The sequence below is a fragment of the Papaver somniferum genome, unplaced genomic scaffold, assembly GCF_003573695.1.
Source record: "Papaver somniferum cultivar HN1 unplaced genomic scaffold, ASM357369v1 unplaced-scaffold_35, whole genome shotgun sequence".
Classification (NCBI taxonomy): Eukaryota; Viridiplantae; Streptophyta; class Magnoliopsida; order Ranunculales; family Papaveraceae; genus Papaver; species Papaver somniferum.
In genome coordinates this window covers 5,350,953-5,375,839 of record NW_020645971.1, presented here as the reverse complement: position 1 = coordinate 5,375,839, position 24,887 = coordinate 5,350,953, and positions in this window count along the sequence as shown.

The window sequence follows — 24,887 nt, the reverse complement described above, 5'->3', positions numbered from 1 at the left end:
AGAGATTCCTAAGACCGTAGGTTTGTGATTTCATGCCTATGCCCAACATTCAATTTGACATGTCCAAGTTTAAATTTGACATGACTAGGATCAATTTGAGATGCCCAAGTCCGTAGAGTTGTTCTTTCATTCCCATGCCCAATTTTAAATTTGACATGCTTAGGATCAATTTTGAGATGGAAATGACCGTAGGCTTGTGGTTTCATGCCCATGCCCAAGATTTTATTTGACATACCCTAGTTAAAATTTGACATGCCTAGGATCAATTTTGAGATGTCCAAGACCTTAGGGTTGTGCTTTCATGCCCATGCCCAAGATTAAATTTGATATGCCCAAGTTTAAATTTGACATGCCCAAGTTTAAATTTGACATGCCTAGGATCAATTTTGAGATGCCCAAGACCATGGGGTTGTGCTATCATGCATACCCAGCACTCAATTTGATATGCCCAAGTTTAAAATTTCCATGCTTAGGATCAATTTTGAGATGCCCAGTACCGTAGCTTGTACTTTCATTCACATGCCCATGATTAAATTTGACATGCCTAGGATCAATTTTGAATTTCCCAAGACCGTAGGGTTGTGCTTTCATGCGTATTCCCAAGATTAAATTTGACATGCCCAAGTTTAAATTTGTCATGACTAGGATCAATTTTGAGATGCCCAAGACCGTAGGCTTGTGCTTTCATGCCCATGCCCATGCCCATGCCCTAGTTTAAATTTGACATGCCTAGGATCAATTTAGAGATTCTTAAGACCGTAGGCTGGTACTTTCATGCCCATGCCCAAGATTCAATTTGACACGCCCAAATTTAAATTTGACATGTCTAGGATCAATTTAGAGATTCCTAAGAACGTAGGCTTGTACTTTCATGCCCATGCCCAAGATTCAATTTGACAGGCCCAAGTTTAAATTTGACATGCCTAGAATCAATTTTGAGATGCCTGTAGGATCAGAATCTCGTAACGACAATATTTCAGCGAAATTATCAACAACACAATACAACAGTGTCGCAGAACAATTTCAGGAAGAATATAAAAAATGACGTCAGCTAAGATCACGAGAAAGATGTGATAGTCCTGCGAAAATTAGAGAGCTTGCGAAATTAATATTTGTAAGGTTGCGAGAATGTCGCAGATCATACCCGAAAATAAAGGACAGATTAGTTGTCATCCACTATGTATTTCCCTATAAATAGTCGCTCAAGTTGTAAAGAAAGGGAGAGATCTTTTTGAGTAAGAAACAAGTAAATAGGAGAGAGAAAGTCTAGAGCAGAGGTCATTCTTGATTTCTTTATCTTTTCTTGTAAGAACATTCAAAGATTGATCAATAAAATTAAGAGTGTAAACCTAAAATGAGTTGATTAATAATGAAATCATATGAGGGGTGTAGTGTAGGATTTCCTGCAACTACATAATGGCGCTAGAAACAGGGAGATTGAAGATCGAAAGTTGAAGATTGTTGTTGAGAATATTCAAAAATCAAGAAAGTGATTAAATAAATCAGTGAACCAGTTAAAAGAAAGATGAATAGAATTAATGAAGATGACAAAAGATTGGAGTGTAATATGATAACAAAAACGATGGTTAATGAATTCCATGAAAACATCAAAGGAAGAATACATAAACGAAATTTTGAAGGAAGGAAGGTTATGGCGGTAGAAAAGACATCACCCTTGAAAGATTGGGAAAAGCAAAAAATTACATTCATGGCGGCAGAAATACCAAAAGAAAATTTGAACCACACATCTCCATTGGTTATCACAGTGCCTATTACGCGAAAAGAGAAGGAGACAACGACAAAATCCACAGGAGAATGGATATTGAACAGAACTTTAATCGATACAGGAAGTTCAGTGGATATAATATTTTATCACGCATTCCGGGGAATGGGATTTAAAGATGAAGAAATGTCCAGTTCAACATATTTTTTTCACGGCTTTGGAAAATCCACAACAAAACCTAAAAGAGAGATAGTGGTACGAATTCCACTTGGAGAAATCGAAACACATGTAACGTTGTGTGTGGTGGATATGGAATCGCCATATAATATGTTATTAGGAAGACCATGGATACATGCGATAAAAGTTGTAGTATCAACGTTGCATCAATGTATTAAATTCCCCACACCAAATGGAATAGGTGAAATCATAGAAGATGTTGACAATGCGAAATTATGTCATCAAATTGAAGTAAAGCATTATGAAGGACAAGCAAAAAAAAAACAATTTCGCAGAAAGTTGGCAAAGGAAGCAAAGAAAGAAGAAGAATTTAGAGTATATATGATAAGGGCAAAAGAAGGCAAAGGAATATCCAGCGAAATTTCGGAAGAAGGAGAAGGACCTATGAAAATAAAAGAACCAACACCAATGGGAGAACCTAAACCCAGTTACACTGCCGCAGAACCAACAAAAGAAATAAACGTTGGGACTATAGAAGAACCTCTAATATTGAGAATTGGAACCAAAATGGATGGAAGAAGAAGAAGAAAGAACTGTTAACTTGTTGCGAGAATATAAAGATGTTTTCGCAGGAAGCATGGATGAGATACCGGGAATAGATCCATCAATTGCATGCCACAAGTTGGAGATTAAAAAAATGTGAGACCATTTAAACAGAGAATAAGAAAAATTGCAACAACTTACCATTCCCAAATAGAAGAAGAACTACAGAAAATGCTTGATGCGGGAATCATAAGAGAAGCTAAATACCCAGAATGGATAGCGAATATGGTCATTGTCCCAAAGAAAAACAAAGGAATCAGGATTTGCATAGATTTCACTGATTTAAACAAAGCTTGCCCCAAAGATAGTTTTCCGTTACCAGATATTCCTCAAATGGTGGAATCCGCAGGAAAGATAGGTATCATCTTTAGATGGGTACAAAGGGTATAACCAAATCCCTCTCGCTGAAGAAGATCAAGAACATACTGCTTTCTTTGCCCCTAGAGGTTTATATTGTTACACGAAAATGCCATTTGGTTTGCGAAATGCGGGAGCGACATACCAAAGAATGGTAGAGAAGGTGTTCGCAAAATGGATACAAAAACATTAGAAGTATACGTGGATGACATGTTAGTAAAGAGTAAAGAAGCTAAAGACCATGTACAAGACCTGAGGGAGATTTTTGAACAAATGCGGCAGTATAACATTAAATTGAATCCTGAGAAGTGTACTATTGGAGTTGCATCGGGAAAATTTTTAGGCTACATTGTATCAAAGGAAGGAATACAGGTTGATCCAGAAAAAGTGCAAGCAGTTCGTGACATGCCAACACCAGCAACAATAAAAGATGTACAGAAGTTGAATGGGCTTCTAGCTTCGCTGGGGAGATTCATTTCGCGATCATCAGACAAATGCAAATATTTTTTCGATATACTCAAGAAGGGTGCGAAATTTAAATGGACTGATGAATGTGAAAAAGCTTTTCAAGGATCAAAGAACATCTTATGAATACAACTATTTTACAAAAAGCAGAATCAGGAGAAGAATTATTGATCTATCTTGCGACGACGTCGCATGCATTAAGTGTTGTGTTATTGCGAGTAGACGCAGGAGTGGAGAAACCCATTTATTACATTAGCAAAACTTTTAATACTGCCGAGAAGAATTACTCAAAGATTGAAAGTTAATCTTAGCATTAGTTTATGCATCATTTAAGCTCCGCATATACTTTCAAGCGCACAAGATAAAGGTATTAACAAAAGTACCAATTGAATCAGTGATGAAGAATTCTAAAAGATCAGGAAGAGTGGAGAGATGGAATGCACAAGTAGGCCACTTTGATATTAAATATGAAATTTTGTCTTCACCAAAATCACAAGTTGTTGCAGATTTCTTGGCAGAATTTCCTTTAGAAGAAGATGAAGCAGTAGAAGAAATGATGGATAAGAAGAAGAACAGAGATCCAAAAGATTTATTAACAGAACCAAATAGATGGGAGATATTGGTAGATGGATCATCAAATGGAGAAGGAAATGGAGTTGGAATTGTTTTAATTTCGCCAGAAGGAATAAAGATGGCTTTTTCATTCAGATTGGAATTTGCATCCACTAATAATGAAACAGAATATGAAGCTGTGATACATGCCTTAAAATTCGCAATAGAAATGAAACTAGAAAATGCCAGGATCACTAGTGATTCGCAGCTAGTTATTCGCCAAATAAAGGGAGAGTATACTACAAATGAACCATCCTTGAAGAAATACAAGAAGCTGGTTGAAGAATTGTCAGCGAAAATCCCAAAAATAAAATGGAGGCACATTTCAAGAAAGGATAACAGACTCGCAGACGCTTTTGCTTTCATCTCAAGCATGATGACAGATCCAACTGCGAGATGCATAAAAATACAAACACTTCTGTCACCATCAATCAATAAAGAAGAAGAAGACGTGGATGTGATGATAATAGACAATGAAGAAGAAGAACAAATGAACAATATCGCAGACTGGAGAATGGAACTTCATGCATATTTGGCGAAAGGAGAAACACCAAGAAATAGATTGGAAACACACAAGTTAAAAAGCCGTGCAACGAATTATGAATTAAGAGATGGGTTGCTATACCGAAAATCCTTTAATGGACCATCACTCAGATGTTTGACACGAGAGGAAGGAGAAAAGTGCTAAAAATGTTACATAGTGGGGATGCTGGCAATCATAGGAGGAAGATCTTTGGCACATAGAGCAAAAATGCAAGGTTATTACTGGCCATACATGCACGAAGATGCAAAACAATATCAAGACGTTGCGAAGATTGTCAGCGGCATGGAAAGAAAATACATGCACCTGGAGCACCATTATCATCTTCAACCAGTGTGTGGCCTTTTGGAAAGTGGGGCTTAGATATTGTGGGGCCATTTTTACCAGGCTGGACAAAGAAGATACTTAATAGTCGCAACAGATTATTTCACAAAATGGACAGAAGTGAAGGCAGTACAACATATTCGCGACAAAGATATCTTTACATTCATATTCGAAAATATCATTTGCAGATTGGAATTCCTGCACAGTTGGTATCTGATAATGGGAAACAATTTGAAGGACAGAATATAGAAATTACTTAATGCATTCAAGATAAAATGTGGAAAGTCTACTCCTTTGTATCCACAAGCTAATGGGCAAGTAGAAGCAACAAACAAAACAATTGCAGATATATTAAAGAAGAAATTGGAAGGACATCACAGAGCATGGTGCGAACAAGTACATAATGCAGTATGGGCTTATAATACAACTAGAAGAGAAGCTACTGGAATGTCACCTTTTGTTTAACATACGGAGTTGAAGCGGTGTTACCAACAGAAGTTGTTATTCCGACAACAAAAAGAGAAGCTTGGGAGAAAAATCTTAGTGCGGGTTGATTTTAAATAAACTTGATGAATTAGAAGAAAGAAGAGAAAAAGCTTTACAACATATGGAGAATTATCAGCGAAGATTAGCCCGAGAATATAATAAACGTGTCAAAATACGCGAATTTCAACCAGGAGATTTAGTTTCTGCGAGAGACACCAATATATCAGCGAGAAAATGGTGGAAAATTAGCGAAAAAATGGGATGGACCTTACATCATTAAGGAGATAGTTGGAACAGGAGCTTATAGATTAATGGATCCAGAAGGAGAGATGTTGGTCATAGATTAGACAGACCATGGAACAGGTTGTACTTAAAAAGATATTATCCAAGAAGCTTTGAGAAGTTATGGATTCTGAAAGAATAATTGCAAAACTATTCATATCAAAACAAGATCATTATGTGCGAAATTTTCGCAGAGATAATCACAAAATAATGACATAAAAGAAAGGGGCGAACCTTTATGGCGTACACCCTAGTTCGCGAATAAAATTTCGCAAGAGGCAAATGTAAGACCTAAAGTACGTCGTATTAGGGGGTACCTGTTGCATGGATCAGGAAAGGCTACACCGCCACCGGAACCTGAGTCATGGAGATTTGGGGTCAATAAAGCCCATTCGGAGAGGCACCTTGGATTCTCAGCTTAAGCATATGACTTGGGTTGGGCGACTAAGGTAATAAGGACTCTCCCAAGGAGTGCATATCTGATCAAGGCGCCGAGGTACACGGTTGAGTCAGAGTGCAGGGAAGTTTGAAGCGTACCTTGCCATTCTTGACAAGTCTTGGCTTATACTGCACTCGAGAAGAAAACCCACTTAGGGTGCAGTCTCGTAACCATAAACCCTAAGGTAAAAGGGATTAAGAGGCTGCAAAAAATAACTGGTTGTTGTAACCTTGTATGGTAGAAGACGCCTCTGAAGGGGCAACAGGGGGAAGATAAGGGCGGCACCCTCCATTAGGGAGATGATAAGTGTCTAAGACGCAAATGTCATGAGGTTTTCTATGGCAAGAATATTAAGGCTTGTCATATTGTGCAACAATCCTGAAGAGGCAATAATACAAAAGAAAAGATAAGACGAGATCAATGGGTTTTCGCATGAAAGTGCGAAGCGTCCTGCGATTTCGTCGCAAGACGGCAATGTCATGGGGCTTTATTTTTCGCAGAAATATTTAGGCCTGTCATATTGTCGTAACATTCTGAAGAGGCCATCATAAAAAAAGAAAAAGTTAGGCAGACCAATGGGTTTTTGCATGAAAGTGCAAGGACGTCTGCGATTTTGTCGCAATGACAGAGGTGGCATAATAAGCCTTTAATTAGGAAGGCAAATAAGACCACATGATAAAATAAAATATTATAAGTATTCGTACAGATTATTTTTTGCAAGAAAGATAATGAGAGGCAAGTAGGAATCAATCCACAGAAGCATTATCTTTCTCATCAACAAAATATTAAAAGGAAAATTAATACCAAAGTTGGTTTGAAAATGTAACTCGCAAAAGTGATAAAAATAAGACAGTTCAAGAAGATAAATCTAGATAAGAAGCTCAAGCTTCAGTATTAATTCTAGTAGCAGGAGATAACAGAAATTCTTCGCCAATATTCTCATTATCGCAAGTTTCTCCTTCATTTCGGTTCTGATCTTCGCCTTGACTAGCATCTTGATTATAGCCAGCAATTACTTCTTCAGGAGAAATTTCTTTCTCATTTTGATTAACACCAGCAGATGCTTCTTTAGAAGGAATTTATTCTCTATCTTCCAAGAAATTATCCTCTGCACCGCTTTTGTAATCATAATCACTATCAGCAGGACGAGGAACTTCATCATCATCTACTTATAAAGGTTCAATTGATGTAGGAGGAAGAGATTTGGACAATAAAATGTCATTTACAAGGACTTCATCCCGGAAATGAACTTGACGAAGAAGTGCTCTCTGATGATTCCTATCTTGAATATCCTTAAAATAAGAAAGATAATCAAGTCTTCTTTCTGCTCGGTCGCGAGAACCAGTAAGGGCAGAGACGAGCAATGCATTTTCTTTGCGAATTTTGGCATATTTAGCCTCAAAAACAAAAATGGAAGAATGAAGATTCTTCTCAGACTCTGCGAAAGATAGAATACAAAATTTCATTAAGATGAAGAACTCAGAAAGATATGACAAAGAAAAGATAATTAAGGCAGTCAAACTATTATGACTACCTTCCTTTTGCGAAATAAGGTGTTGAATCAAGGACAGACAACTATTCTCCCAACGGTCCATTGCGTCATCAAATTTATCTCCAACTAAACCTCTAAGTCGAGATTGAAGATTTTTCTCTTTAGAAATAAGAAAGGCATTTTTCTTCGCAGGAGAAGAATAAGATTCTTCTAATTTGGAATATTGTACTTTAAGCTGATTCTCCTTTACACTTAAAGATATTCTACCTTGAATAAGTGTATCTCTTTTAGCGATAGATGACGCTGTTACTTCTTTAAGTTCATTTCTCAAAGAGCGAAGAGATTGCTCTTGGTCATCACATACTTTTCGAAGAATACTAAGTTGTTGCGAAGATATCGCCATCTTGTTTAAATAAATTCGATTCTCCTGAGATAAGGTTTTATTCCCATCTGATAAAGTTTCCATCCCTAAATTAGCTTTAGTTAAAGAATAAGAAAGGCGAGATACTTCATTACTTAATAAATCTTGTCTTTGAACTAATTGGGTATTTTCATTGGTAATATTATTTATATGATCAAGAGAATATGAATAGAGGTTATCTAATTGGTTATATTGATCCATAAAGATTTTTTTATCAACACAGGCTTCTTCAACAGCAGATTCAAATTGATATCTCTCCACTATTCGTTTCTGGTTTAAAGCTTAACATGCGAAAGAGGGATTTCAAGGATAATTAAATAGGGAAGGATAAAACCATTAAAAAGGCAAATTAAAGACACAGATAAGAAAATCATACCTCTCAATTCATCATTCTTCTTGCGAAGATTGTCACGATCTAGCAAAACATTCTGAAGTTTTTGATTTTCGAGACGAAGAGCATTACATTCTTTTTACAAAACTGTCTGCGAAGCAGCTCTATCAGAACCTAAATGCTTGCTCAGAATTTCGCAAACATTAGACTTGATAGGATCAATAGAAGACTTCTTGACATCATCCAGGACTTCAGATAAAACTTTGAAGGCAATATCTATCCCTTCCACTTTTTCTTTCGAAAGAGGAAGAGACTTAGGTAGAGAACTGGTAGTGATAGAAGGTTGAGAAACATTCTCAATGGGAATAGAATAGGTTTCATTCACAGAAGGATCAACATGGGGCGTTTCAATCATTGAAAGGTCAGCTGAAGAAATGAAGTCTGAGGTAGCTTTTTCGCGAATTGGAGAGGTTTATCTTGCGAAGATGTCGCAGGAGATTTAGAAGAGATGAGTAAGTGGAAGGGAACAGAAGTTGGAACAGTTTTAAGGTGGCGAGATTTCTTGAGAGGTTTATTGACATCTTTATCACCCTGCGAATTATAATGCTTTCATGCCCGTACCCAACATCGAACTTGATAGGCCCAACTTAAAATTTGACATGCCTAGGATCAATTTTGAGATACCCAAGACCGTAGTGTGATGCTTTCATGCCCATGCCCAAGATTCTATTTGACATACCCAAGTTTAAATTTGACATGCCTAGGATCAATTTTTAGATTCCTAAGACTGTAGGTTTGTTCTTTCATGCCCATGCCCAAGATTCAATTTGACATGCCCAAGTTTAAATTTTACATGCCTAGGATGAATTTTGAGATTCCCAAGACCGTAGGCTTGTGCTTTCATGCCCATGCCCAAGATTCTATTTGACATGTCCAAGTTTAAATTTGACATGCCAAACATAATTTTGAGATCCCCAAGACCGTAGGGTTTTTCTTTCACACCCATGCCCATGATTCAATTTGACATTCCCAAGTTTACATTTGACATGCCTAGGATCAATTCTGAGATTCCTAAGACCGTAGGCTTGTTCTTTCATGCTCATGCCCAAGATTCAATTTGACATGCCTAAGTTTAAATTTGACATGCCTAGAATCAATTTTGAGATGCCCCATACCGTAGGCTAGTACTTTCATTCCCATGCCCATGATTAAATTAGACATGACCAAGTTTAAATTTGACATGCCTAGGATCAATTTAGAAATTCCTAAGACCGTAGGCTTGTGCTTTCATGCCCATGCCTAAGTTTCAATTTCACATGCCCAACTTTAAATTGGACATGCCTAGGATCAATTTTGAGATGCCAAGACCGTAGTGTTGTGCTTTCATCCCCGTGCCCAACATCCAACTTGATATGCCCAAATTTAAATTTGACATGCCTAGGATCAATTTTGAAATTCCCAAGACTGTAGTGTGCTGCTTTCATGCCCATGCCCAGGATTCTATTTGACATGCCCAAGTTTAAATTTTACATACCTAGGATCAATTTTTAGATTCCTAAGACTGTAGGTTTGTTCTTTCACGCCCATGCCCAAGATTCAATTTGACATGCCCAAGTTTACATTTGGCATGCCTAGGATCAATTCTGAGATTCCTAAGACCGGAGGCTTGTTCTTTTATGCTTATGCCCAAGATTCAATTTGACATGCCTAAGTTTAAATTTGACATGCCTAGAATCAATTTTGAGATGCCCAAGACCGTAGGGTTGTGCTTTCATTCCCATGCCCAACATTCAATTTGATATGCCCAAGTTTAAATTTGACATGCCTAGGACCAATTTTGAGATGCCAAATACCGTAGGCTTGTACTTTCATGCCCATGACCAAGACTAAATTTGACATACCCAAGTTTAAATTTGACATGCCTAGGACCAATTTAGAGATTTCTAAGACCGTAGGGTTGTGCTTTCATGCCCATGCCCAATATTCAATTTGATATGCCCAAGTTCAAATTTGACATGCCTAGGATCAATTTTGAGATGCCCAAGACCGTAGTATTGTGCTTTCATGCCCATGCCCATGACTAAATTTGACATACCCAAGTTTAAATTTGACATGCCTAGGACCAATTTAGAGATTTCTAAGACCGTAGGGTTGTGCTTTCATGGCCATGCCCAATATTCAATTTGATATGCCCAAATTCAAATTTGACATGCCTAGGATCAATTTTGAGATGCCCAAGACCGTAGTGTTGTGCTTTCATGCCCATGCCCAAGATTTTATTTGACATTCCCAAGTTTAAATTTGACATGCTTAAGATCAATTTTGAGATTCCCAAGACTATAGGGTTGTGTTTTCATGCCCATGCCCAAGATTAAACTTGATATTCCCAAGTTTAAATTTGACATACGTAAGATCGATTTTGAGATGCCCAAGAAGGTAAGGTTGTGCTTTTATGCCCATGCCAAAGACCATAGGGTTGTGCTTTTATGCCCATGCCCAAATTAAATTTGACATACCTAGGGTCAATTTTTACATGCCCAAGACCGTAGGGTTGTCCTTTCATTCCCATGCCCAACATTCAATTTGATATGAGAAAGTTTGAATTTGACATGCCTAGGATCAATTTTGAGATACCCAGGACCGTAGGGTTGTGTTTACATTCCGATGCCCAACATTCAATTTGATATGCCCTAGTTTAAATTTGACATGCCTAGGATCGATTTGAGATGCCCAAGACCGTAGGGTTGTGCTTTCATGCCCATGCCCAAGATTTAATTTGACATGCCCAAGTTTAAATTTGACATGCCTAGGATCAATTTTTTGAGATGCCAAAGACCGTAGGGTGGTGCTTTCATGTCCATGCTCAAGATTAAACTTGATATGCCTAGGTTTAAATTTGACATGCCTAGGATCAATTTTGAGATGCCCAAGACCGTAGGGTTGTGCGTTTATGCCCATTCCCAAGATTTTATTTGACATGCCCAAGTTTAAATTTGACATTCCTGGGATCAATTTTTTTTGAGATGCCCAATACCGTAGGCTTGTACTTTCATTCCCATGCCCATGATTGAATTAGACATGCCCAAGTTTAAATTTGACATGCCTAGGATCAATTTAGAGATACCTAAGACCGTAGGCTCGTGCTTTCATGCCCATGCCCAAGATTCAATTTGACATGCCCAAGTTTAAATTTGACATGCCTAGGATCAATTTTGAGATGCCAAGACCGTAGTGTTGTGCTTTCAAGCCCATGCCCAAGATTTTATTTAACATGCCCAAGTTTAAATTTGTCATGCCTAAGATCAATTTTGAGATGCCAAAGACCGTAGGGTTGTGCTTTCATGCCCGTTCCCAATATTCAACTTGATATGCCCAACTTTAAATTTGACATGCCTAGGATCAATTTTGAGATTCCCAAGACCATAGTGTTGTGCTTTCATGCCCATGCCCAAGATTCTATTTGACATGCCTAGGATCAATTTTTAGATTCCTAAGACTGTAGGTTTTTTCATTCACGCCCATGCCCAAGATTCAATTTGACATGCCCAAGTTTACATTTGGCATGCCTAGGATCAATTCTGAGATTCCTAAGACCGTAGGATTTTTCTTTCATGCCTATGCCCAAGATTCAATTTGACATGCCTAAGTTTAAATCTGACATGCCTAGAATCAATTTTGAGATGCCCAAGACTGTAGGGTTGTGCTTTCATGCCCATGCCCAACATTCAATTTGATATTCCCACGTTTAAATTTGACATGCCTAGGACCAATTTAGTGATTTATAAGACCGTAGGGTTGTGCTTTCATGCCCATGCCCAATTTTCAATTTGATATGCCCAAATTCAAATTTGACATGCCTAGGATCAATTTTGAGATGCCCAAGACCGTAGTGTTGTGCTTTCATACCCATGCCCAAGATTTTATTTGACATGCCCAAGTTTAAGTTTGACATGCTTAGGATCAATTTTGAGATTCCCAAGACTATAGGGTTGTGCTTTCATGCCCATGCCCGAGATTAAACTTTATATGCCCAAGTTTAAATTTGACATACCTAAGATCAATTTTGAGATGTCCAAGACCGTAGGGTTGTCCTTTCATTCCCATGCCCAACATTCAATTTGATATGCGAAAGTTTGAATTTGACATGCATAGGATCAATTTTGAGATACCCAGGACCGTAGGGTTGTGCTTTCATGCCGATGCCCAACATTCAATTTGATATGCCCTAGTTTAAATTTGACATGCCTAGGATCAATTTTGAGATGCCCAAGACCGTAGGGTTGTGCTTTCATTCCCATGCCCAAGATTCAATTTGACATGCCCAAGTTTAAATTTGACATGCCTAGGATCAATTTTTTTTAGATGCAAAGACCGTAGGGTGGTGCTTTCATGCCCATGCTCAAGATTAAACTTGATATGCCCACGTTTAAATTTGACATGCCTAGGATCAATTTAGAGATTCCTAAGACCGTAGGCTCGTGATTTCATGCCCATGCCCAAGATTCAATTTGACATGCCCAAGTTTAAATTTGACATGCCTAGGATCAATTTTGAGATGCCCAAGACCATAGGATTGTGCTTTCATGCCCATGCCCAATATTCAATTTGATATGCCCAAGTTTAAATTTGACATGCTTAGGATCAATTTTTAGATTCCCAAGACCGTAGTGTTGTGCTTTCATGCCCATGCCCAAGATTTTATTTGACATGACCAAGTTTAAATTTTACATGCCTATGATCAATTTTGAGATGCCAAAGACCGTAGGCTTGTGTTTTCATGCCCATGCCCAAGATTTTATTTGACATGACCTAGTTAAAATTTGACATGCCTAGGATCAATTTTGAGATGCCTAAGACCCTAGGGTTGTGCTTTCATGCCATGCCCAACATTCAATTTGATTTGCCCAAGTTTAAATTTGACATGCCTAGGATCAATTTTGAGATGCCAAATACTGTAGGCTTGTACTTTCATTCCCATGCCCATGATTAAATTTAACATGCCCAATTTTAAATTTGACATGCCTAGGATCAATTTATAAATTCCTAAAACCGTAGGCTTGTGCTTTCATGCTCATGCCAAAGATTCAATTTGACATGCCTAAGTTTAAATTTGACATGCCCAGAATCTATTTTGAGATGCCCAATACCGTAGGCTTGTACTTTCATTCTCATGCCCATGATTAAATTAGACATGACCAAGTTTAAATTTGACATGCCTAGGATCAATTTAGAGATTCCTAAGACCGTAGGCTTGTGCTTTCATGCCCATGCTCAAGATTCAATTTGACAAGCCCAACTTAAAATTGGACATGCCTAGGATCAATTTTGAGATGCCAAGACCGTAGTGTTGTGCTTTAATGCCCATGCGCAAGATTTTATTTGACATGCCCAAGTTTAAATTTGTCATTCCTAGGATCAATTTTGAGATGTCAAAGACCGTAGGGTTGTGCTTTCATGCCCGTGCCCAACATCCAACTTGATATGCCCAACTTTAAAATTGACATGCCTAGGATCAATTTTGAGATTCCCAAGACCGCAGTGTGCTTCTTTCATGCCCATGCCCAAGATTCTATTTGACATGCCCAAGTTTAAATTTGACATCCCTAGGATCAATTTCTAGATTCCTAAGACTATAGGTTTGTTCTTTCACGCCCATGCCCAAGATTCAATTTGACATGCCCAGATTTACATTTGGCATGCCCAGGATCAATTCTGAGATTCCTAAGACCGTAGGCTTTTTCTTTCATGCTCATGCCCAAGATTCAATTTGACATGCCTAAGTTTAAATTTGACATGCCTAGAATTAATTTTTAGATGCCCAAGACCGTAGGGTTGTGCTTTCATTCCCATGCCCAACATTCAATTTGATATTCCCAAGTTCAAATTTGACATGCCTATGATCAATTTGGAGATACCCAAGACCGTAGTGTTGTGCTTTCATGCCAATGCCCAAGATTTTATTTGACATGACCAAGTTTAAATTTGACATGCTTAGGATCAATTTTGAGATTCCCAAGAATATAGGGTTGTGCTTTCATGCCCATTCCCGAGATTAAACTTGATATTCCCAAGTTTAAATTTGACATACGTAAGATCGATTTTGAGATTCCCAAGACGGTAGGGTTGTGCTTTCATTCCCATCCCAAAGACCATAGGGTTGTGCTTTCATGCCCATGCCCAAGTTTAAATTTGACATGCCTAGGGTCAATTTTAACATGCCCAAAACCGTAGGGTTGTCCTTTCATTCCCATGCCCAACATTCAATTTGATATGCTAAAGTTTGAATTTGACATGCCTAGGATCAATTTTGAGATACCCAGGACCATAGGGTTGTGTTTACATGCCGATGCCAAACATTCAATTTGATATGCCCTAGTTTAAATTTGACATGCCTAGGATCAATTTTAAGATGCCCAAGACCGTAGGGTTGTGCTTTCATGCCCATGCCCAATATTCAATTTGACATGCCCAGGTTTAAATTTGACATGCCTTGGAACAATTTTTTGAGATGCCAAAGACCGTAGGGTGGTTCTTTCATGCCCATGCTCAAGATTAAACTTTATATGCCCACGTTTAAATTTGACATGCCTAGGATCAATTTTGAGATGCCCAAGACCGTAGGGTTGTGCTTTCATGACCATGCGCAACATTCAAATTGATATGTCCAAGTTTAAATTTGACATTCCTAGGATCAATTTTTTTTTTGAGATGCCCAATACCGTAGGCTTGTACTTTCATTCCCAAGCCCATGATTTAATTATACATGCCCAAGTTAAAATTTGACATGCCTAGGATCAATTTAGAGATTCCTAAGATCGTAGGCTTGTGCTTTTATGCCAATTCCCAAGATTCAACTTGATATTCCTAGGAACAATTTTTTGAGATGCCAAAGACCGTAGGGTTGTGCTTTCATTCCCGTGCCCAACATTCAACTTGATATTCCCAACTTTAAATTTGACATGCCTAGGATCAATTTTGAGATTCCCAAGACCGTAGTGTTGTGCTTTCATGCCCATGCCCAATATTCTATTTGACTTGCCCAAGTTTAAATTTGACATGCCTAGGATCAATTTTTAGATTCCTAAGACTGTAGGTTTGTTCTTTCACGCCCATGCCCAAGATTCAATTTGACATTCCCAAGTTTAAATTTGTCATGCCTAAGATCAATTTTGAGATGCAAAAGACCGTAGGGTTGTGCTTTCATGCCCGTGCCCAACATTCAACTTGATATGCCCAACTTTAAATTTGACATGCCTAGGATCAATTTTGAGATTCCCAAGACCGTAGTGTTGTGCTTTCATGCCCATGCCCATGATTCTATTTGACTTGCCCAAGTTTAAATTTGACATGCCTAGGATCAATTTTTAGATTCCTAAGACTGTAGGTTTGTTCTTTCACGCCCATGCCCAAGATTCAATTTGACATTCCCAAGTTTAAATTTGACATGCCTAGAATCAGTTTTGAGATGCCCAAGACCGTAGGGTTGTGCTTTCATACCCATGCCCAACATTCAATTTGATATGCCCAAGTTTAAATTTGACATGCCTAGGACCAATTTTGAGATGCCAAATACCGTAGGCTTGTACTTTCATGCTCATGCACATGACTAAATTTGACATGCCCAAGTTTAAATTTAACATGCCTATGACCAATTTAGAGATTTCTAAGACCGTAGGGTTGTGCTTTCATTCCCATGCCCAATATTCAATTTGATATGCCCAAGTTCAAATTTGACATGCCTAGGATCAATTTTGAGATGCCCAAGGCCGTAGTGTTGTGCTTTCATACCCATGCCCAAGATTTTATTTGACATGCCCAAGTTTAAATTTGGCATGCTTAGGATCAATTTTGAGATGTCCAAGACCGTAGGGTTGTCCTTTCATTCCCATGCCCAACATTCTATTTGATATGCGAAAGTTTGAATTTGACATGCCTAGGATCAACTTTGAGATACCCAGGACCGTAGGGTTGTGCTTTCATGCCGATGCCCAACATTCAATTTTATATGCCATAGTTTAAATTTATCATGCCTAGGATCAATTTTGAGATGCGCAAGACCGCAGGGTTGTGATTTCATGCCCATTCCCAAGATTAAACTTGATATACCCAAGTTTAAATTTGACATGCCTAGGATCAATTTTTAGATGCCCAAAACCGTAAGGTTGTGCTTTCATGACCATACCCAAGATTAAACTTGATATGCCCAAGTTTAAATTTGACATGCCTAGGATCAATTTTGAGATTCCAAAGACTGTAGGGTTGTGCTTTCATTCTCATGCCCAAGATTAAACTTGATATGCCCAAGTTTAAATTTGACATGCCTATGATCAATTTGGAGATGTCCAAGACTGTAGGGTTGTGCTTTCATGCCCATTAACATTCAATTTGATATGCCCAAGTTTAAATTTGACATGCCTAGGATCAATTTTGAGATGCCCAATACCGTATGCTTGTACTTTCATTCTCATGCCCATGATTAAATTTAACATTCCCAAGTTTAAATTTGACATGCCTAGGATCAATTTTAAGATTCCTAAGACCGTGGGCTTGTGCTTTCATGCCCATGCCCAAGATTCTATTTGACATGCCCAATTTTAAATTTGGCATGCCTAAGATCAACTTTGAGATGCCCAAGTCTGTAGGGTTGTGCTTTCATGCCCATGCCCAAGATTAAACTTGATATGCCCAAGTTTAAATTTGATATGCCTAGGATCAATTTTGAGATTCCCAAGACCGTAGAGTTGTGCTTTCATGCGCATGCCCAAGATTAAACTTGATATGCCCAAATTTAAATTTGACATGCCTAAGATCAATTTTGAGATGCCCAAGACCGTAGGGTTGTGCTTTCATGCCCATGCCCAAGATTAAACTTGATATGCCCAAGTTTAAATTTGAGATGCTTGGGATCAATTTTGAGATGCCCAAGACCGTAGGGTTTTGCTTTCATGCCCATGCCCAAGATTATATTTGACATGCCTAAAATATATTTTGATATACCCAAGACCGTAGGCTAGTGCTTTCATGCCCTTTCCCAAGATTTTATTTGACATGCCCAAGTTTAAATTTGATATGCCTATGATCAATTTTGAGATGCCCAAGACCACAGGGTTGTGCTTTCATGCCCATTCCCAAGATTAAACTTTTATGCCCCAGTTTAAATTTGACATGCCTAGGATCAATTTTGAGATGCGCAAGACCGCAGGGTTGTGCTTTCATGCCCATGCCCAAGATTAAACTTGACATACCCAAGTTTAAATTTGACATGCCTAGGATCAATTTTGAGATTCCCAAGACTGTAGGGTTGTGCTTTCATGCCCATGCCCAAGATTAAACTTGATATGTCCAAGTTTAAATTTGACATGCCTAGGATCAATTTTGAGATGTCCAAGACTGTAGGGTTGTGCTTTCATGCCCATGCCCAACATTCAATTTGATATTCCCAAGTTTAAATTTGACATGCCTAGGATCAATTTTGAGATGCCCAATGCCGTATGCTTGTACTTTCATTCTCATGCCCATGATTAAATTTAACATGCCCAAGTTTAAATTTGACATGCTTAGGATCAATTTTAAGATTCCTAAGACCGTGGGATTGTGCTTTCATGCCCATGCCCAAGTTCCATTTGACATGCCCAATTTTAAATTTGGCATGCCTAAGATCAACTTTGAGATGCCCAAGTCTGTAGGGTTGTGCTTTCATGCCCATGCCCAAGATTAAACTTGATATGCCCAAGTTTAAATTTGATATGCCTAGGATCAATTTTGAAATGCCAACACCGTAGAGTGGTGCTTTCATTCCCATGCTCAAGATTAAACTTGATATGCCCACGTTTAAATTTGACATGCCTAGGATCAATTTAGAGATTCCTAAGACCGTAGGCTCGTGATTTCATGCCCATGCCCAAGATTCAATTTGACATGCCCAAGTTTAAATTTGACATGCCTAGGATCAATTTTGAGATGCCCAAGACCGTAGGGTTGTGCTTTCATGCCCATGCCCAAGATTAAACTTATATGCCCAAGTTTAAATTTGACATGCCTAGGATCAATTTTGAGATGTGCAAAACCGCAGGGTTGTGCTTTCATGCCCATGCCCAAGATTGAACATGATATACCCAAGTTTAAATTTGACATGCCTAGGATCAATTTTGAGATGCCCAAGACCGTAGGGTTGTGCTTTCATGCCCATGCCCAAGATTAAACTTGGTATGCCCAAGTTTAAATTTGGCATGCCTAGGATCAATTTTGAGATGCCCGAGACTGTAGGTTTGTGCTTTCATGCTCATGCCCAAGATTAAACTTGACATGCCCAAGTTTAAATTTGACATACCTAAGATCAATTTTGAGATGTCCAAGACCGTAGGGTTGTCCTTTCATTCCCATGCCCAACATTCTATTTGATATGCGAAAGTTTGAATTTGACATGCCTAGGATCAATTTTGAGATGCCCAAGACCGTAGGGTTGTGCTTTCATGCCCATGCCCAAGATTAAACTTGATATGCCCAAGTTTAAATTTGATATGCCTAGGATCAATTTAGAGATTCCCAAGACCGTAGAGTTGTGCTTTCATGCTCATGCCCAAGATTAAACTTGATATCCCAAATTTAAATTAGACATGCCTAGGATCAATTTTGAGATGCCCAAGACCGTAGGGTTGTGCTTTCATGCCCATGCCCAAGATTAAACTTGATATGCTCAAGTTTAAATTTGACATGCCTAGGATCAATTTTGAGATTCCCAAGACTGTAGGTTTGTGCTTTCATGCCCATGCCCGAGATTAAACTTGATATGCCCAAGTTTAAATTTGACATACCTAAAATCAATTTTGAGATGTCCAAGACCGTAGGGTTGTCCTTTCATTCCCATGCCCAACATTCTATTTGATATGCGAAAGTTTGAATTTGACATTCCTAGGATCAATTTTGAGATACCCAGGACCGTAGGGTTGTGCTTTCATGCCGATGCCCAACATTCAATTTGATATGCCATAGTTTAAATTTGACATGCCTAGGATCAATTTTGAGATGCGCAAGACCGCAGGGTTGTGCCTTCATGCCCATGCCCAAGATTAAATTTGATATACCCAAGTTTAAATTTGACTTGCCTAGGATCAATTTTTAGATGCCCAAAACCGTAAGGTTGTGCTTTCATGACCATACCTAAGTTTAAATTTGACATGCCCAAGTCTAAATTTGACATGCCTAGGATCAATTTTGAAATGCCCAAGACTGTAGGGTTGTGCTTTCATGCCCATGCCCAAGATTAAACTTGATATGCCCAAGTTTAAATTTGACATGTCTAGGATCAATTTTGAGATGTCCAAGACTGTAGGGTTGTGCTTTCATGCCCATGCCCAACATTCAATTTGATATGTCCAAGTTTAAATTTGACATGCCTAGGATCAATTTTGAGATGCCCAATACCGTATGCTTGTACTATCATTCTCATGCCCATGATTAAATTTTAGATGCCCAAGTTTAAATTTGACATGCCTAGGATCAATTTTAAGATTCCTAAGACCGTGGGCTTGTGCTTTCATGCCCATGCCCAAGATTCTATTTGACATGCCCAATTTTAAATTTGGCATGCCTAAGATCAACTTTGAGATGCCCAAGTCCGTAGGGTTGTGCTTTCATGCCCATGCCCAAGATTAAACTTGATATGCCCAAGTTTAAATTTTATATGCCTAGGATCAATTTTGAGATGTCCAAGACCGTAGAGTTGTGCTTGCATGCGCATGCCCAAGATTAAACTTGATATGCCCAAGTTTAAATTTGACATGCCTAAGATCAATTTTGAGATGCCCAAGACCGTAGGGTTGTGCTTTCATGCCCATGCCCAAGATTAAACTTGATATGCCCAAGTTTAAATTTGACATGCTTGGGATCAATTTTGAGATGCCCAAGACCGTAGGGTTGTGCTTTCATGCCCATGCCCAAGATTATATTTGACATGCCTAAAATCTATTTTGAGATACCCAAGACCGTAGGATAGTGCTTTCATGCCCTTGCCCAAGATTTTATTTGACATGCCCAAGTTTAAATTTTATATGCCTAGGATCAATTTTGAGATGCCCAAGACCGTAGGGTTGTGCTTTCATGACCATGCCCAAGATTAAACTTATATGCCCAAGATTAAACTTATATGCCCAAGATTAAACTTGATATTCCCAAGTTTAAATTTGACGTGCCAAGGAACAATTTTGAGATGCCCAAGATCGTAGGGTTTTGCTTTCATGCCCATGCCCAAGATTAAACTTGATATGCCGAAGTTTAAATTTGACATGCCTATGATCAATTTTGAGATGCCAAAGACCGTAGGGTTGTGCTTTCATGCCCATTCCCAATATTTTATTTGACATGTCCAAGTTCAAATTTGATATGCTTAGGATCAATTTTGAGACTAATAAGACCATAGGCTTGTGCTTTCATGCTCATGCCCAAGATTAAACTTGGCATGCCCAAGTTTAAATTTGACATTCCTAGGATCAATTTTGATATGCCCAAGATCGTATGGTTTTACTTTCATGCCCATGCCCAAGATTAAACTTGATATGCCCAAGTTTAAATTACGCATGCCTAGGATCAATTTTGTGATGCCCAAGACCGTAGGTTTTTGCTTTCATGCCCATGCCCAAGATTAAACTTGACATGCCCAAGTTTAAATTTGACATGTCTAGGATCGATTTTGAGATTCCCATGACCGTAGGGTTGTGCTTTCATACCGATTCCCAAGTTTAAATTTGACATGCCTAGGATCAATTTTGAGATGCCCAAGACCGTACGGTTATGGTTTCATACCCATTCCCAAGATTAAACTTGATATACCCAAGTTTAAATTTGACATGCCTAGGATCAATTTTGAAATGCCCAAGACCGTAGGGTTTTGCTTTCATGCTCATGCCCAAGATTAAATTTGATATGCCCAAGTTTAAATTTGACATGCCTAGGATCAATTTTGATATGCCCAAGACCGTAGGGTTGTGCTTTCAACCCCATTCCCAAGATTAAACTTGATATGCCCAAGTTTAAATTTGACATGCCTAGGATCAATTTTGAAATGCCCAAGACCGTAGGATTTTGCTTTCATGCCCAAGCTTAAGATTAAACTTGATATGCCCAAGTTTAAATTTGACATGCCTAAGATCAATTTTGAGATGCCCAAGACTGTAGGGTTGTGCTTTCAACCCCATGCCCAAGATTAAACTTGATATGCCCAAGTTTGACATGCCTAGGATCAATTTTTAGATGCCCAAGACCGTATGGTTTTGCTTTCATTCCCATGCCCTAGATTAAACTTGATATGCCCAAGTTTAACTTTGACATGCCTAGGATCAATTTTAAGATGCCCAAGACTGTAGGTTTTTTCTTTCATGCCCATGCCTAAGATTAAACTTGATATGCCCATTTTTAAATTTGGCATGCCTAGGATCAATTTTGTGATGTCCAAGACCGTAGGTTTTTGCTTTCATGCCCATGCCCAAGATTAAACTTGAAATGCCCAAGTTTTAAATTTGACATGCCTATGATCAATTTTGAGATGCCCAAAACCGTAGGGTTGGGATTTCATGCCGATGCCCAATATTTTATTTGACATTCCCAAGTTTAAATTTGACATGCCTAAGATCATTTTTGATATGCCCAAGACTGTAGGGTTATGCTTTAATGCCCTTGCCCAAGGTTAAACTTGATATGCCCAAGTTTAAATTTTACATGCCTAGGATCAATTTTGAGATGCCCAAGATCGTAGGGTTGTGCTTTCAGGACCATGACCAACATTTAATTTCGTTTGTCTAAGTATAAATTCGACATACCTAGGATCAATTTTGATATGCCCAATACCGTAGGATTGTACTTTCATGCCCATTCCCATGATTAAATTTGACATGCCTAGGATCAATTTTGAGATTCCTAAAACCGTAGGCTTGTTCTTTCATGCCCATGCCCAAGATTCAATTTGACATTCCCAAGTTTAAATTGGACATGCCCAAGACCGTAAGGTTGTACTTTCATGCCCATGCCCAAGATTAAAATTGATGTGCCCAATTTTAAATTTGACATGCCTATAATGAATTTTGAGATGCCCAAGACCGTAGGGTTGTGCTTTCATGCTCATGCCCAAGATTAAACTTCATATGCCCAAGTTTAAATTTGACATACCCAGGATCAATTTTGAGATGTCCAAGACCGTATGGTTTTGCTTTCATGCCCATTCCCAAGATTAAACATGATATGCCCAAGTTTAAATTTGACATGCCTAGGGTCAATTTTGAGATGCCCAAGACCGTAGGGTTGTGCTTTCATGCCCAAGCCCAAGATTAAACTTGATATTCCCAAGTTTAAATTTTACATACCTAGGATCAATTTTGAGATGCCCAATACCGTAGGATCGTACTTCATGCCCATTCCCATGATTAAATTTGACATGCCCAATTTTGAGATTCCTAAAACCATAGGCTTGTTCTTTCAGGCCCATGCCCAAGATTCAGTTTGACATTCCCAAGTTTAAATTTGACATTTATTTTTTGATAAGTCAAAAATTTGTATTAATAGATAACAAAATTTTCAAGAAATTATGTACAAGAAAAGAGGTCACAGCAACCCCAAAAACTTGTAAACTATTTAAAACGAAAATAAGAAACATTTGGGTATTCAACTGAATTTAGAAAAGGTGGTCTTCTATTAAATTGCATTCCCACTTCATTAGCTAGAAAACATCCATGCTTAGCCATTTTATCTGCTGAAAAATTCGCCTTCCTAAAGGTATGAATTAACCTTATAGGCGTATAATGCCTGCAAATCACCATCCATCTATTCTTTGCAAACCAAGGAATAAAATTATTTTTGAAAGCTTCTACCACGCCATAAGAATATGATCGCACACAAATACGTTCAAAACCCCATTGCATAGCCCACTCCAAACCAACAAGAATGCCATATAACTCTGCCAAGTAATTTGTCGTAACACCAAGTCTGATACTCATAGCTCCAAGCACTGAACATTGCGCGTCTCTAGCCACTACTTCAGCACCTGCAATGCCTGGTGTTGATGGTGGATTTTAGTTCAGGACTAAAATTATAAAAGCCAAAATTATGCGCTGACATTCTGCAAAGGATAGAGCCACTGATAAGTGATGAATACTTCTCCACTTTACGAATTCACCTAAAATAGAGCATGTAGCAACAATCCCATATACCTTGTGAATTTATAACATTATTAATGTATGACCAGACTTGTATTTCCTGTACTGCTCCACTCTTATCATTGGTGCGGCATGATGACTGAGTGTTGCTCTCAGCAGAGCAACACGAATCTCCAAGCATTAATAATGAAGCATGTACGAAATACCCGTACATGCTATAACTCTCGGAGTGTTATACTAGCCCGGTTGAGCATCAGGACTGTCCATATCAGTCTCAGAAACGATCACGACCATCCAACTTCACCAGCATGATTGGATGTCTCAGATCGAATACATAACCCTCAGGCAGGTAGTGGAGTATTCACCACCGACCCAATGCAAGCCCCGCATGGTCGGCCTCCCCAAAAGGGTAGCATGGCTTTCCAAATCGTCATCCAAAGCAGCGGGGACGTGAAACCCTAATTTAGGGTCTGCGGCACATTACATGTGTCGCAAAGCAGTCTCAACCATCCATCTGCGCAGGCATAGATGGAGGGTCTAGATGTATATTCAAAGGTCCCAGAGCATGTCAACACAATCACCGAGGGCCCGCCTACACACATCACCGATCGGTCAGGACCAACTATAGTTGGTCGTTCCAGTTCGTGCTCCCAAATAAGGCATTACGCACGGCCGGTGAAACCCTAATTAGGGTTTGAACATCACGAGCGTCCATTTTCTCCCGCAAGAATGAAGGGTCCAGGAATAGACTAGGCAGGTCCGGTGCGCATCAACATGATCATCGTGGTACCATCTATATCCATACCCGATCAGCCAAGGTATATCATGCCTGGTTGCCTTGATTCGCACGCCCAAACTAGGCGTGGTCACACCTCCCAATTGCAAACTAATCTCAACCACTCAACTTTGCCGGACAAATTGAGTGGCTTAGATCATGTTTCTATGGGACAATGAAATACAGGCGTGTACACCATCCCGTCGTATGCACACCAGACTAATCGGCCAAGACCGACTAGGCTTGATCGCCTCGAAACGCGCGCCCGAAGTTGGCATGACGCGCGGCCTTTGCGGCACCGGATTTCTATCGCAAATTGATATTAACCACTCCTCTTTACCGTAAAAATCGAGTGGCTTAGATCACACTTTCACGGGACAATGAGCTGTGGCCATGTACACCGACATGCCGTCTACACGCATGCATAATCGGCCTTGCTAAAATCGTGTCCCAAGCTTGGATTCGATCAAGATGAAGAGTGATGATTGTGCACCTCTTCATAAACCCTAATTCCACTAACGTTGCAGATGAGTGTCTCAAAGATCATCTCGTCCGTTAAGCTTCATCTTCTTGGTTATACAACCCTGGTCAGGAGTTAACTGGTCAATGAGGTGTCGTGGTGATTACCATCCGTCACTCTACCACACCAAGTGATCGGCCAAGTCAGGACTTAACTGTACAGCCCCAAACGATCACTTGAAGATGGCTAGACATGC